The following is a 16,493-nucleotide window of genomic DNA, read 5'->3' as shown; positions in this document are numbered from 1 at the left end:
GAGTTGTTTCACTCAGCCAAAGTAAGGATCCTATGTCTTTTATATTGGCAGCATGGAGAGCTTTGACCAGGGGGTGTAATATTTCAGGCTTGCCTGCATGCTTTTTGTTATTGACTCTGGAGACAGAATTGCTATCTTTCTGCTTTGCTTTCCGTCTGCTGGAGAAGGGAAGGAATGGCATGTCAGTCTGTAATCTAACTTGATTCAGTTCCAAGTATTTGGAGTTGTTGGTGGACATTTCTTGTGTTTGAAAGGACCAGTGATTTCTTTGAAGGGGTACAACAGCTGTATGCACACATTTCAGATCACAGATATTTGTGAACTTGTAGAAGGATGTTTCCTCTCGGGGCAATCTGGAACTAGGGTGTAAGGTTTCAAAATGAGGAGTCTCCAACTTAAGGCAGGAATGAGGAAGAATTTATGTTCTGAGGATCATTGCTTTTGGAATTCCCTCCCACAATGAGAAGTGGAAACTGGTCCATTCAGTAACTTCAATGACTGAGGTAGATAGATACTTGATTGACAAAGGAATCGAGGGTTGGCGGGAGCAGGCAGGAATCTGGAGGTAAAGCCACTTTGTGAACTTACTGACTGATGGGGCAGGCTGGAGGGCCTGAACAGCCTCCTCCTGCTCCCATTCTCTATGTTCTTAACTGTGGAACTGTTACGTTTCTTCTTGTCTCCTTCATTAAATTCATCTAGAAAGAGTGGTCAGTCAATGGAGCAGTTGATGGTTGCACTTTGGGTTCAGCTAAGAGCCGAAAGAGACTGTTTCTGGTCTAAGCAAGGCAGGCTATCCCTTGATTCTTCTCCCCTGGATGAGCAATTCCACCCCATTCATTATTCTTGGGCATTTGATGTAATGCTCTGTCTGTGAGCTCATGTGTTATTTGTCCTATTTTGGAAATATTCAGACTTTCAAGATACATTTGAAGTATTCAGTCCACCTGCACAGCTCGCAGATCAACCGAAAATGTACCTGTGTCATACTTCACACGGTTGGGGTCTGACACAAAAACAAAGTAAATGGAACTGAGTCACTGATAACATCAATTTGGGATAACCCTAATTTATTGTTTCCTGCAGTTTCCTCTGATCATTTCAGTCATTTTAATTTGGAAGGAGAAGCATTTGTTCGGTCCATTTTTCATCCGTAGGTATTTATTTTTACTTGTGTCTGACAGGATAAGTGACCTATGACAGCATCTACCTGTGAGTGACATTCCTAACAAAAGGCAGAATTCTACTGGAACTAAAATGTAGAATTAATGGAGAAAATAAGGAGGACAAGTGTCTTAATCTTCTCAGCATTACTGCACGCCTCCTGCTTACTCTTTCTCCCACGTCTCTCTTTCCCCAATTCACGAACTGCATTAAATCATTTGACAGGTTCCCAGCCTCCTGTTCCACACCCGAGATCTCCAATAACCAGGGATCATTAACCAAAAGATCTTGGGTGCAGATGTCACGGGCAGCAGCTGTTCACCACATTTTATTTTGATAGTTAAATCTCGCTTAGCTCTGTTTGTGTCAGTCATGTTGTTTGAACAGTTCAAAATCCCAACTATATAGATTGTTCTGCAGAAACCGCACAGACAGTGGCCATAAGTCTTATCTCCAGAAACAGGAACAAAAAGAGTTCTTGTTTTATTTCTGAGCTAATCTAATAGACCTTGGGGCACTGAGTCTTACTCCATAGTGCCCTCCGATTTGTACCTTGCTCATGCACCAAGGTTTGACTATAGCCTTTGGACTTTAAGACTGGACTCAGCTCTGATGAGATGTGATACGTGAACAATGCAACTGACATCTGAACTAGTTAGATTTTTTAAAAAATTGATAAAATCAATCTTTAAATATTTAAAGTGGAACATGACAATATTTTACTTAATTGCTGAAGGGGCAAACCTGCGAGATTTGTGTACCTTTTGCCTAAAAGAGGGGAGGGATGTGGGAGACTCTGGCATCGAGGTGATCTATTACTTTGGGTGGACATGGGTTCAATTCCTACCATGGCAGCTGGTGCACTTTTAAATTCAATTCATAAAATCTGACCAATAAAAAAAAAGTGGTCACCATTACAACAATCATTGACTAGTGAGCTAGATGGACTTTTACAATAATGTCCTTCAGGGAATGCCATCCTGACTTGGTTTGACCCACAAATGATTCCAGACAAACAGCTATGTGGTTCACTTGGGATGCCCTCGTAGTCGGTTCAAGGGTAATTGGGGGTGAGCAACGAATGCTGGCCCCGCCAGTGACTTCCACATTCCATGAAAGAGTAATGAAGAAGGCAGTACCTCCGAATTGGAGCGGAGTTGTTCCTGTACCATCCACAAACCTGTCTGCATCTTTTGACCAGGGGAAACTGGGCTGCTCAAAGCCCCATTTTAATACACTGTGTTTGAGCTACAGGAATCACAATTTCTACCACTGGGAATGTTGGGAAAGGGAAGAACACACAATATAGAAGGAGACATGCCTCAATGCATTGTTCAACCAGTTTATTCACCTGAGGTATCTTGGGAGTCTTCATCAACATGCTTGTGTCTTGTCCAAAGCTGCACATCTCCTTTCCAAAATTTTTCTCCTTCCTTTCAAAAGGAAGTGGTTTTGATTTGAATTATGTTTATTTCTCCCTGTGTTCCTACAAACTGCTCGGCAGCAGTGCTGAAGAAATAAGTGGTTGTGCTGGTGGTGGGGAGGAGACTGATTGAGCTCCCTTCTGTGATCACTTTAATTAGAGCAGACAGCTGTCTTCCTGTTGGCAGATTAAATGAGCAGGTTACGCGTTTTCCATACTCAGGTTACCCTCAGTACTCCAGCTGACTGCACTGCTGGCTGTCTGGTTTGGGATGGGGGCAGGGAGTCATCAGAAACATACATTTATTGCTGTCAGAGCGGAGAAATGTGTTGCTGGAAAAATGCAGCAGATTAGGCAGCATCCAAGGAGCAGGAGAATCGACGTTTCTGGCATAAGCCCTCCTTCAGGAATCCTGAAGCCCTTTCCTGAAGAAGGGCTTATGCCCGAAATGTCGATTCTCCTGTTCCTTGCATGCTGCCTGACCTGCTGCGCTTTTCCAGTAACACATTTTTCAGCTCTGATCTCCAGCATCTGTAGTCCTCACTTTCTCCTAGTTGATTTATCGATGTCATCAGGCTTACATAGTGTGTTGCTTTATGTACGTAGATTCCTTGGGTTTCTCGCACCGTTGCTACAGGGTTAGCAGGTACCACCTACATATCAGAGACCCGAGCCCCTTACCCAGGCTGAATCTCCCAGTACAGTGCATTACACACAGTGTGCTGGATTGTTGGAGATGCCTTCCCTCAGACAGGATGCTAGGCCAAGGCACCATCTTGCCCTCCCAAGGTCCCATGGCAATCTTACATCTGACTCATGCCAGAGACCTGAGGACAAAACTCCAGGCTGGTGCTTCAGTGCAGTACTGAGGGAGACCGCCCCCCCCCACCCTGTCGGAGAGTCAATACTGAGAGAGCGTCACACTGTTGGAAGGTCAGTGCTGAGGGAGCGTTGCATGGTCCAATAGACAATAGACAGTAGATGCAGGAGTAGGCCACTCAGCCATTCGAGCCAGCATCATGTCCATACTGAGGGAGTGCTGCATTTTTGGAGGGTCAGTACTGAGGGAGTGCCACACTGTCAGAGGGTTAGTACTGAGGGAGCACCACACTGTCGGAGGTTCCGTACTGAGGGAGCACCGTACTGTCGGAGGGTCAGTGCTGAGGGAGTGCTGCACTGTCTGAGGGTCCATACTGAGGGAGCGCCGCACTGTCGGAGGGTCAATATTGAGAGAGCACTGCACTGATAAAAGTGTCATGTTTTAGAGGGAACATTATAACAAGAGCACTTCTGCACTGTCAGTTAGATGTTAAAGGTCTGATGGTACTGTTCCAAAGAGGGTCAGGGGAATATTCAGTTGGGTCCTAGCCAATATTTATTCCTCAAACAATACTACTTTAATAAAAAAACTATTATCGTGTTGTTAAAACTTTGCTTTTGGAACCTTGTGATGCACAAACTGGATGCTACATTTCCCAAATTGCAACAAATGGCTGTGGCAGTGCCTTGATATCTTGGGATATTGCAGTCATAGAGTCACCCAGCATGGAAACAGCCCCTTCAATCCATCTTATCCATGCTGACCAGATACCCGAATCTGGCCTAGTCCCATTTGCCAGGATTTGGCTCATATCCTTCTCAACCTTTCCCAACCTTACACCAGATCCCTTTTAAATGTTGGAATTTCATATAAGTCTTTCAAGACATTTTTTAAAATATCAAAGAAGGATTTCTAAACACAGAACACCTTCTTGGCTGGTATTAAAATTTGAAGCAAGTTAATGAGAAAGAGAGAATCTCTTGGGTGTATTTATCAGGATTGAAAGATACACACTATGAATATTTCACGTGACTTGTGTTTACTGAAAGGCTTCGTGCTTTTTGCTATAATCTTAGAAACTCATGTCGATATTTTTTCTGGAGTTTTCAGATTAGGCTGGTGTTTTCCTTTTCAGACCACAGATTGTGTGAGTGTGTAATTCTATCGTACACACAAGTGCCAAGTGGAGAGTTGCTAGGCTGCCAGCTAATCTCTGAGCTTTAACTTGCTTGGATACCACCTTGTACTCATCGGATTAATTCACTCCCAAGTCTCTGAGGCATCTCAAAATTGTCAGGGAGGAATTAAACCATTCTCCTATCAGATTTTTCCTGCAGACACTGTCTTAACCTTGGACTTTCAGCTATCCTTCGCCAAGGTGATCCATCCTCAAATGAACCTGAAGATTGGTGTCACCAGTGGTTAGTCACAGTGACAGGAGAAACAATTTGCAAACAACGGGAGATTTAACAAGTGGAGGTAATCTTACAGCTGCCACTATTCATCTCTGCATATGACAACTTGATGTTGCAACAAAGGGTCACTGGGCAGTGATCAGGTGTGGAAATCTTTTTGCGGTTCCTTTCATAACAAGGCTGTTCCTCACTGGGAGGGGGGGAGGGGGGCACGGGGGTAATTGGAGTGCTCCTGTTACTGTCACTGCTGAGATGAGCAAACATGATACAATTGCCCTCATCCCTTCCTGACCTGTGGGGGTCAAGAGCTGAACCTTTTTATCTTTGCTGGATTTAAAAGCAAAACCTCCAGATAACACTGGGCCTCCTCTACAGGACCACCTGCTTTTGCTGCTGAGGCTGGTGACTGAAGTGTGAGACATTGAGAGAACTTAAAGATTCCCATATTCAGTGGGGCGGGGAGTTTCTTGGGGAGGAGGGAGGAAGGAGTGGTCTGGGAAAGGGTATAGGAAGCTTTTACACTTTGGCCTGAGATAACGTTGCAAATATGGCAGCCGCAAAGTACACATGCAATGAACGAAGTGAAAATGCTGAAACCTGGAGGTAATGGAGAGCAGGATATGATGGAGCTTTATGGGGGGGGGTTAGAGCTTCTGTCACATTCTGAAATTCCACAGTTTCCTTAGGACTCCACTGATGAAGAGAAATGGAGCCACAAAGACAAACCTGAGAAATTGGGGCTCTTTACCTCAGAATTAAAAAGATAATAAAGTGGTTTCATACTGTTTACAATTGTGATGGCTTGGGACGTAGATGTGAGACTATTTTACAGTGATCCAAGATGTAGGATAGATACATTAATTTTTATTAATTATTAATTTTCTGCTGTCACCTGGATAATAAGAATTAACAATAAATTGAATCCAGCGTGTCTATCCTTGATTATGTTTTGTCAGCTTAATACTAGAATAACTGACTTCATCCTCGTCCATTCCAGTATTCAGTGATTTTCGGCATCTCTTCACAAATATTTCTCTTTCTCTCAATGCTGTGGAAATCCACATCATTTATTATTGTATAAATAAGTCTAAGACAATGCAAATTGAGTATTTTTTGGGAAGCAAACTTGGAGGGCAGTGGAATCAATGGAAATAGTCCCGAGTGAAACTTAATCTGCATGGGAAGGAATATAGGCTATGTGCACATTATAGATGTACCTTGCCTTTAAGAGAGATTATTGTTGAGGGTTAGGATTAGTACATATACAGTGTTGATACTCTGTCTGCTAGTTAGTCTGCTAGCCACGCGTGTAGCAATCTTTGTTCTGCTGTCATGTCTGCTTCAATCATTATAATGTGCTTTCCTGTTTTAAGTGAACTACCCCATGCAATTGGTCAATCCATATTCAACCACTGTTGTTAAAATGGCAGCACTTACTTCACGCCTAGTGCTGACACAGCTTAGAAAGATGTCTAAGTGGGCTCCACATACACAACCAATGTAGTGCCACAATCAACAAGGCAAAAGAATGTCAAACAATATAACCAAGAGAGTAAACTACAAGTTGGAGGAAATCCTCACCGAACTGTTTCACAGCCTGGCCAGACCTGTGTATTTTGAGCACTAAGTCCATTCCTAGTTATTCAGGAACAGAAACGAGAGTCAAGTGAGAAGAGATGGTGCTGTAAGATTGCTTCTGGTTTATTAGGAGAAACATACTTTGCCTGGCAAAGTATATCCTAAATAACATACATGTTGTAAAGAAGACAAAAGTAGTATCATGAAATCTTAGAGCACAGAAAGGGACCACACAGCTATCTAATTCAACCCATACCCTGCACCTTTCCCAGAGCCCTGCAAACATTTCAGTTATAACTCCATTTTGTTTCACCCCCCTTTCAGAGCTTGTCAGTTTCAAGTGATCAATATTTTGGAATGAATCTCCAGGCAGATTGGACTCCAAAGGACAGCTGGGTGGTGGTTGAATGGAGGAAGTATGTGTATCAAATGGTCACCTTCCTCTGTAAGAACATTGTAAAGACTGATTCAGTAACCTGGATCCCTTAAATTTCACTGACTGTTTCAGGTGATTGTCAGATATTCATCAGAATTGTTAGGTTATGACGAGAATGTAAGACATCTTTTACAGTTAAGAGTCTGCAAAGAATAACTTCCTTTTACTTCAGTGTGCATTTTGGGACCTGTTCCCTATTATTGAAATAATTTTGTGAAAGGGGATTTTAACTTGAAATAGTCTTCTGTTTTGGAATTCCATTTGTGTTGTTTGTTCTGTTGTGTATTGGACGTAGTACAAGAGAGAAAACTCTGGATTTTGGAAATCTGAAACAAAGGTAGAAATTACTGGAGAAATTCAGCAGCTCTCACAGCATCTGTGGAGGGAAAGCAGAGTTAACGTCTTCTTTACAAAATGTATGTTATTTAGGCTGCTACTTTGCCAGGCAAAGTACGTTTCTTTAATAAACCAGAAGCAATCTTACAGCACCGCCTCTTCTCACTTGACTCTCCTTTCTGAATAACTAGGAATGGACTTAGTGCCCAAAGTACACAGGTCTGGCATTTTAGGTCCAGTGATCCGTGTTATTAACTAACATTGTAACTTGTTTAGGTTTTTGGGTAAACCCCCTGGACTGGATTATCGTGCCAGTCTCAGGAACCCGTTGTCAGCCTCAAATGGGGGTCAGAAGTGGGGGCTTGAATTCCACAATTTTGACTCCATTATGTTGATGCAGGATGGAATTGGGCCAATTGTTTTTGGAGGCAGCCAGAGAGGCTGCCCAGGAGTAAGGGAAACTGCTTCAAAGTCCACCTTGGTACTTTGCAACTTCATTGTAGTTGTTAGTTCCTAAGGCACTCTATCTCTTGCCCCTCCATACTAAAATTGTCTTCATTTACAGGGTCCGTATCCCTCTTTTCCCTTCCTATTCAGGAAGTCATCCAGGTGTTTCTTGAAAGCACCTGCTTCTACCACCTCCGCTGGGAATGCATTCCAGGCCACTCACCGGCCTTTGTGTGAAAACCTTGTCTCACACTTCTCTTTTAAACATCCCCCCCACACCGGCTCCCGCACCTTGAACTTGTGTCCCCTAGTAATTGACCTTTCTACCCTGGGAAAAAAGCCTCATGCCATTCACAATCTTATAAACTTCTGTCAGGTCACCACTCAACCTCCTGGGTTTCACTGAAAACAAACCCAGTCTATCCAACCTTTGCTAAAATCCCCCAAACCAGGTAACATCCTGTTAAATCTTTTGAGTGCCCTCTCCAAAAAATCCACATCTTTCTGATAGTGTGGTGACCAGAACTGTATGCAATATTCCAAGTGTGGCCTAACTGAAGTTCTATAAAGCTGCAGCTTAAATAGTCTATTCTTATACTCAGTGCCCCTTTCAATGAAGGCAAGCATGCCATAAGCCTTTTTTACTATCTCATCTAGCAGCTCTGCCACCTATGGACCTGCACACCCAGATCCCTCTGCATATCAATACTCCGAAGGGTTCTGCCATTCACTGTATAATTTCCATTTGTAATTTTCCTTCCAAATGTACCACCTCATGTGCTCATTGCCAAATAGACTGAGACATGTTTCTTTGGAGGGCTCCTGAATGGTTTTGTTTTTCTTCCTTCATTTATCTTGGCCAGCCCTTTCCCCCTTGAAAGTATAGAATCAGCTGGATGTGGAGGGCCGTTTCTTATAGCACCTGCTGGCTTTAATTAAAACCATATTCACCACACTGACTTGGAAAGTAGCAGGAAGATGTTCCTTCACCATGACTTCCTAAAAACGGTCAAAGTTAGCAGATACTTCCCAATCAGTCTGTTCAGAGGTGTCATTACACAACTCTGGAGTGGGTGGGACTTGAACCTATGCCTCCTGGTCCATAAGTATGGACACTACCATTGCAGCACTTGAGGCCTTGTCAAAGTGAGCAGGTGAAATTATTCTGCTGTATTTACCTGAATGATGTAGGTTTGGTCAGGAACATTGTAGGCAATATGAGGGATACCGTCTGTTCCATGAGGAGTGGAAACTGCAGCTAGAGCACAGGAATGGCGATGTTCACTACCTTACCCAAGTTGCTGCTGATCATGTACAAGTTTGAAAAGAAAATCTCAGCAACGTTATTTGACTATTTGCTGCCAAATGCTCACAAGCCATGATGTACTTTTCAGAAGAGATCATTGGGTTTTGGAATGGGAAGCCTTGTTAATTTTGCTTTCCTTCCATCGAAGACAAGGGTCACTGAGATGCCACACCAGCTTCTTCCTCTCTCTTCCTTACCCATCTCATTGTGGGTCACTGCTCATTCAGCACAGATCACCGAGTGCATTTTGGACTCCTGTCTGCCTTAATACAACATCCTGTGCCAAGTCTATTGAAGTGGTAGTCTGGTAGCTTGAGCAGAAAATGGGTTCTCAAATTTATCATGTTTTATCACTGTTCCAGTTACATTATTAAAAATCACACAACACCAGGTTTAGTTATATTATTCTGAGTGAGAGACCAGTAACGCTGACTTCATTTTATTCTCGACTGGTTAACCTTTCTTTTCTGGTGTGATCAGAAGGGTCCTGAATAAGGTTCACTGGACCCAAAAAAAATGTTCAGTTTGTTTTCTCTCCACAGTTGCTGCCAACCTGCTGAATTTCTCCAGCAATTTCTGTTTTTGTTTCTGATTTCCCGCATCCACAGTACTTTGTTTTATTTTGTATAGTGTAAGTGATCAACTAGACTGATGCCAGGGTGTTTTCTTTTTGAATTTTGCAGCATGTGTTGAAGTTAGAGGGAACCATGTTTGGGATAACGTTAGCCCTTGCTGCATGTGCACTGACTGAGTGTCTTTGGTATTGAGGAACAATGCGTACTCCAGTCAGGTGTTCTGTCTGTAGTGTACACTGCTGGGTACATCCTGGTATATTACGTATAATGCTTTAATTATGCATGTACATTTTTTTTTACCCTTGGAGGATCAATGACACTTATTTGCATTTTACATTGTATTCCATTAAAGGTGACTTGTTTTCTTTCAGCATGAAATGATGTTCAATCTGAATGAACACATTAGAAAGTTTAATGAGAATGATTGTGTCACAAATAAAAACAGAAATTGCTGGAGAAACTCAGCAGGTCTGGCAACATCTGTAAAGAGAAAACAGAGTTAACACAGGAAGGGTCACTGGACCCAAAACATTAACTCTGATTTCTCTCCACAAATAATGCCATACCTGCTGAGTTTTTCCAGCAATTTCTGTTTTTGTTTCTGATTTCTATTGTGTTGGCTTTACATCCTTGAAATGTTTCCCTTATAGCTGATTACAATCACTGCATTTAGATGTTTCAGAGAGTGAGAAAACAAGTTTTTTTTTCCCAAGAATAACATGTAAACAGTTTGTGCCTGTTCTACCAACCACAATGCCAACATCTGTGACTCCCACTGAGGTTATGTTGTTCAGATTCCAGTTGGATTGGACCCTCTGGCAACAGCACCTTTGGTGAAATCTCATCATTTCCTGCATTCCCTAGAGCTGTGAATTTCATTTATTTACAAGGAATTGTGCAGATGAAACATTTGATCAGCCCAAAAGGTTTCTGAGCCTTCTCCCACTCTGTATCATCTAACTCTTTCGTTAAAACCTTTTATTCCTTCCTTCTTCAAATCACTTTTTTGGGAAAGATTGAAATCCTCATATTGGTGGTTTACTTCTGATAAAATATTGCAGCTGCAAATCCAACTGTTTTCAATTCCAGTTGGCAATAGTTTGTAGGAAGTGTGTAGCAGGGGTGTTCTGTAGATAAAGATTTTAGTATCGATAGAAATTCCAACCTAAAGCACAAAGGTCTGTCACATACCTAATGCTTCTGATTTCATTGAATTCCTGCAGCTTGAGTCACTAATGTACGGAGGTTAATGCCCTGTAACTTGTGTGGAATGATCTTCATGGTCTAATACTTACCCAGCTTCAGTTAACTAATCTTTGTTTGGTTTGTGATACAGACAAATAATGGCTTTATTGAATCAGGCGCCACTCTTTTATCACACATGTCTTTAATAACCGCACTTTGGATTTGAGATACAGAGTGGACATTCCTGGCATTCTTCATGAAAGCCTCAAAGTTAATCTGCTCAAAACCTGACGACAAAGGTTCAACAATTGCCCTCAGTGCTCCTGGGCATTGAAGCAGAGAAATTCAGAATAGTTTGTGCTGCACCAGTGACTCCCAGTAGAAACTGACCAATCGGGAAATCAGTTGTGATGCTGCCTTTCACAGGTGAATAGCTCTTCAATGCTCAGCACAGGGAGGGGTTAGAGACTGAGACAGGCAGGTGCAAAAGTTTTGCACCAGAGGCTGGTTTACCAACTCAGTGCCACTCCTGGGGCATTTCCTGGAGGCAGCAAGAGGAGTGGTTGAGGTGAATGAGGGTGGAAGGGGGCAGTACCCAAACACAATTAGCTGGTAGTGACTTTGCCAAATTAAGGAGCTGTTCTTGGAGGCCACGTGAGGAGCCCAGCATTCCAGAGACACCTTGGGATCACTCATTCCTGCCTGGCTTCAGCTCCAGCTTGTCCTCCCTATCAAAAGAGGTCCCCACTCACTGCATCATGACGACATCTGCACGTTTTTATCAGAAATTCAAAAAGTTGAGAGGAGGCCACCTCCTGCATTAGTTATTCACCACCGCCTATGTCTGAGCTGTTGGCTCACTGGCCAATTCGGGAAAATCTCCGGTGCTTCGCCAGCATCCACATGGCGTGACCTTTGCCCCCTGCTCCTGCCCACCCCCCCCCCCACACCAACCCGATTGCGATAGTAAGCTCTCGCCTGACAAAAAAGACACGTTCTGTCGAAACTTTCCGCTTGCACTCATCAGGACCACTTGCAAGAATATCAGCTAATTTTCTCCAATACACAAGGAGAATACTAATTGTTTGGAAAATGATTTAGGAGAGGTGTTGTAATGGAGCATGAAACAGTTAATGATGATTGACTGTTAACTATCAGGCTTTCAATCAGAATCCACTTGTCAACCAGTCAGTACACTCATCTCATACAGGAAAACAAATGCTGATTTTTTTTGTTCTGATTGGTGTTTTGGTAGTTTTGTGAATCGTTCTGATCGATGAAAACCTTCCAAAAAAAGTTTATCGTTTTTTTCAGCAATACTCAACTTCTTTACGATATTTGAAAAACACGTGTGTGGTGTGAGGTGGTCGAGGAATGTCCATCTCTTTGAAGCTTTGTGGAGTCAGTCTGAACTCTGCGGGGTACAGCAGCAAATGAATGTAAACATGGAACAGGATTAGACCGTATAGCCCATTGAGACTTTTCTAGAAAAGGAGAAATCTTTGGTTGAAAACCTAAACATGGATTTAACATTGATGGATTTGTTCAGCTGTTCGAAACTAAATATCTACATCACAGTCACTCAATGCTGCAAAGGGCTGGGTTTTTTTTTTGCCTGACTAGAAGTTTTCCTTCGTTGCAGGAACGAAGGAGATTCTTGCAAGTTTTGTAGAATGTAACTCTCATAAGGGTGGATATTTCCCTGGTGAATTTTCATTATTTGCTCAGGAATGAGTTAGTGTGGGTCTACCCAAATTTGTAGGAATGTGTATTATGATCAAAGAGCATTCTGATTGCAGATAAACTTTAGCTGATAATTCTCTGATGAAGGTGTTCTGTTCGCCTTTTCACAACATTTTGGCATTGGAAGGTGAATGAGTAATATTCCTTTTGTCTTCATATTAGCGTTAGCACAAAGAACTGCACACGAACAGGCCTTTTGGCCAATCAAGGCTATACTGACACATGATGCCTTTCCAAACTAAAAGAATCTTACCTTCTACATGGTCCACATCCATCTGTTCCCTGCCTGTTCATGTGTTTGTCAAGAAGCTTCTTAAACGTCACTATTGTATCCACTTCAAACACCTCCTCTGGCAGCTCATTCCAGGTACTTACCACCCTCTGTGTTGAAGAAACCTGTCTCTCACATCTCCTTTAAACTTTCCCCCTTTTACCTTAAACCTATGTCCCGGAGTAATTGACATTTCTACCCTGGGAGAAAGACTCTGACTACCTATTCTATCCAGCCTCTCAATTTGTAACCTTCTATCACGTTGCCTCTCAGCCTTTGGTGTCCGAGTGCAAACAAACCAATTTGTCCAATTCTTCTCATAGCAAATATCCTCCAAACCAGGCCACGTCCTCATAAACCTTTTCAGTGCCCTCTCCAAACTCTCCACACCCTCTGGCTGCATGGCGACCAGAACTGCACACAAAACTCCAAATGTGGCCTAACCAAAGATTTTTACAGCTGCCACATTACTTGCAGATTTTTATACTCTGTTCCCTGACCGATGAAGCTAAGCAGGCCATTTGCTTTCTTGACCACCTTATCCACTTGTTATGCCCCTTTCAGGGGACTGTGGATCCTATACATCTTAATCCCTCTGTCTGTTGATACTTCTAAGGGTTCTGCCATTTACTGTATACTTCCTGCCAGCATTAGATCTTCTCTGGATTAAACTCCATCTGCCATTTCTCTGCCTAAGTCTCTGGCTTATCTATATCCTGCTGTATCCTCTGGCAATCATGCTCACTATCAGCAGCTCCCCTAACCTTTATGTCACCCACAAGCTTACTAATCAGGCCATCTACCTTCTCCTCCAAATTATCTCTGTATATTACAAACAACAAGAGTCCCAGAACTGATCTCTGCGGATTACAACTGGTCACAGATCTCCAGTCTGTAAAACATCTCTCTACCGCTACTGTCTGCCTTCTATGACTAAGCCAGTTCTGTATCCATCTTACCAGCTCAGTGTGGACCCCATGTGACTTCACCTTTGAAATCAGCCTGCCATAAGGGACCTTACCAAACGCCCTGCTGAAGTCCATACGGATAATGTCTATCACCCTACCTTCATCAATCATTCTCCTCCAAATAATTTATATATATTGCAAACAAACATGGCGTATGTGGATCTGATTAAAAGCCACTCTGCTTAGGTTTTTTTTGGTATAGCATTTGCTGCAACGATGTAAAATTGGGCTTTGTATTATTCGTCAATTACATCAGTTTTATTTCCGATGGGAAGATTTTGCTCCTGGTCTGTGTCTGAGCAAAGGACAGCCTCTGGATGTTGGGACTTGCAGCATTTTTCTGGTTCCTTTTAAAAAAAAACTTATTTGTTGTTGGAGCAATTGAACATAACACCACCTAAACAAGCAGCTTATTAGACCTAAATCCGGATTTGTTCATAGTGATGTGTGAATCCATCTGGTTCCACAAGCAGACAAGTCTGTGTTTTGACTGGCAGTGTGGGCATGGGAGAGAAGTGTTTGCTAATATTGAATGTTGACTTTTCTACAAAATATCAAGTTCAGAAATGGAATAGGAATTGATGGTACATGTGGAGATATAAAACTGGCTCATGTGGTATTTGTGTGTGAGAGAGAGTGTGAGTTGGGCACAATTACAATGTTTAATAGACATTTGGATACACGGTGACTAGGAAAGGTTTGGAGGGATATGGGCCAGGAGTGGGCAGCTGGGACTAGTTTAGTTTGGGATTATGTTCAGCATGGACTGGTTGGACCGAAGGGTCTGTTTCCAAGCTGTATGACTGTATGATTCTATGTGTGCATGTGTGTGGGGGGTATATATATAGAGAGAGAGAGAAACAGACTGTGTGTGTGTGTGTGTGTGTGTGTGTGTGTGTGTGTGTGTGTGTGTGTGTGTGTGTGTGTGTGTGTGTGTGTGTACACGCACATGTATGTTTGAGAGAGTTATTGGCCCCTGTTTTATGTCAGATTCTTCAATGTTTTCAGATTTCTTGGTTTTGAATCAGTTGACTGAGATGGATTATTCTCTTTCCAAGGTTCATTGGCAGGAATGTTGAATGTATTAAGCTTGGATTTTGCATCTTTTACAATTCTTTGCAATTGCTGGCATTTTATTTTCAATTACTGTTTAAGAGCTATTAAAGAGTTCATGAATATGACTATTATAGAGGAAGCCCTACCATCACCACATATTTTCAAATGGTAAACCTGTTTAAACTATTCATTATATTTCTTCTTACTCCACCCTCCAGCTGCCAAATTATTTCTTTAAACGTCTTGGGGATGCCAGTTTGCAACGAATTATTTGCATCTGTGTTGTACAAGGGTCTAACCATGTGGTTTGAGTTCAGGGATGGGCAAAGCTCCTTGGGTTTTTATGAGTTGAGCCTAAGATGAAGGGGATGGATTATTAGATACTAACTTCTCCAACAGTATTTTTTGATGTCCGTATTTGTTATTTAAACATAAACACACAAAGCTCAGTAACAAATGTACGCTCCTGTAAATTAGTGCACTGGTGATCAGACAACTTTTGAGATTTGAATATCTTGTACAATATTTAACCTGGCACAGAGCCCTGCTTTCAGAAACCTGCTCATGTGAATTGGATCAAGTAAAAGTTTGCTGAGAGATTTACAACATAAATTGGAAAATTTGTGAATTTTCTTTCTGCTTTGTAGCTCGCTAGAAGATGTTGCATTTTGTGTGAAAATTATGCATAACCTGAATTTGTGGAAGCAATGTTCACTTCCTGAGAGATTGCAGCATTGAATTTCGTACTTTTAACAATTTAAAGCACTTCAGAGGAGTGTTAACATGACTCAGTCACGTAAAGAGGTTAAGGTTTGGATTTTCATATCTCCAACCGTGTCAGAATGGAGTCAAGTGGGCTTTAAAAATGGCAGATGGGGCCTAATTCTAGAACTTTCCCTGCACCTCAATTCTTGCCTCCCAGGTTTTTGTTTTAGTTGGTTTGCAGCCAAACACTCAAACTCCCATAAAAAGATTATGAAAGTGACACTAAACAAAACATCAAAGAACTGTGAATGCTGGAAATCAAAAACAAATGTAGAAATTTCTGGAAAAACTCAGCAGGTATGGCAACATCTGTGGAGGTAAAGTAGAAAAAGTGACCCTTTCTCGGAACTGATTGCACAACTGATTGATTCTGTTTTTCGTCAAAAGTCACATGACGCCAGGTTACAGACCAACAGATTTATTTAAAACCACAAGTTTTTGGAGCACTGCTCCTTCATCCGATGTAGTGCACACCATCTGATGAAAGGGCAGTGCTCTGAAAGCTTGTGATTTTAAATAAACCTGTTGGACTATAACCGGGTGTTGTGTAACCTTTGACTTTGTCCAACCTAGTCCAACACCGGCTCCTCCACATCATTACTGTTTTTAGTTGTGAGAGTGAGTTTGTTAATGCAAATGAAGAGAAGATTGACAGCTTTAAGGCGTTATAATAAGCTTTTTAAAATGTCTTTTGTCAATAGCTCAATGATTATTTGCACAACGGTGAAGAGAAGTCTTGCTTATAGTTTCAGTTCTTGATGTGTTTAGGTTGATTGATGTTTTTCTAGAGTTGTGGCAATAACTAATTTTTAAATAATTATGGCTTTTAAGCAGGTCCACATCCATGATTTTAGGCCTATAATAACAATGCTTTACATAACTGGGACAAAACTTCAGAGACACGACATGGGCTTTTATAAACAGTCCAACTTGACATTCAATCACCCCTGAGGCTCCCCCGATCTGGTTCTGGGTGTGGTAAGACCTACTGTACCACACTTCCCC

General features: G+C 42.1%; 1 protein-coding gene across 3 annotated transcripts in view; it reads left to right on the top strand.

Annotated features, from left to right (window-relative positions):
* LOC132819345 (FERM domain-containing protein 6-like) overlaps positions 1–16,493 on the top strand; it is a 72,421-nt gene that overhangs the window by 11,806 nt on the left and 44,122 nt on the right. The window lies entirely within an intron of this gene.

Source organism: Hemiscyllium ocellatum, chromosome 10, assembly GCF_020745735.1.
Source record: "Hemiscyllium ocellatum isolate sHemOce1 chromosome 10, sHemOce1.pat.X.cur, whole genome shotgun sequence".
Taxonomy (NCBI): Eukaryota; Metazoa; Chordata; class Chondrichthyes; order Orectolobiformes; family Hemiscylliidae; genus Hemiscyllium; species Hemiscyllium ocellatum.
This window is presented reverse-complemented; position numbering and strand designations above follow the sequence as displayed.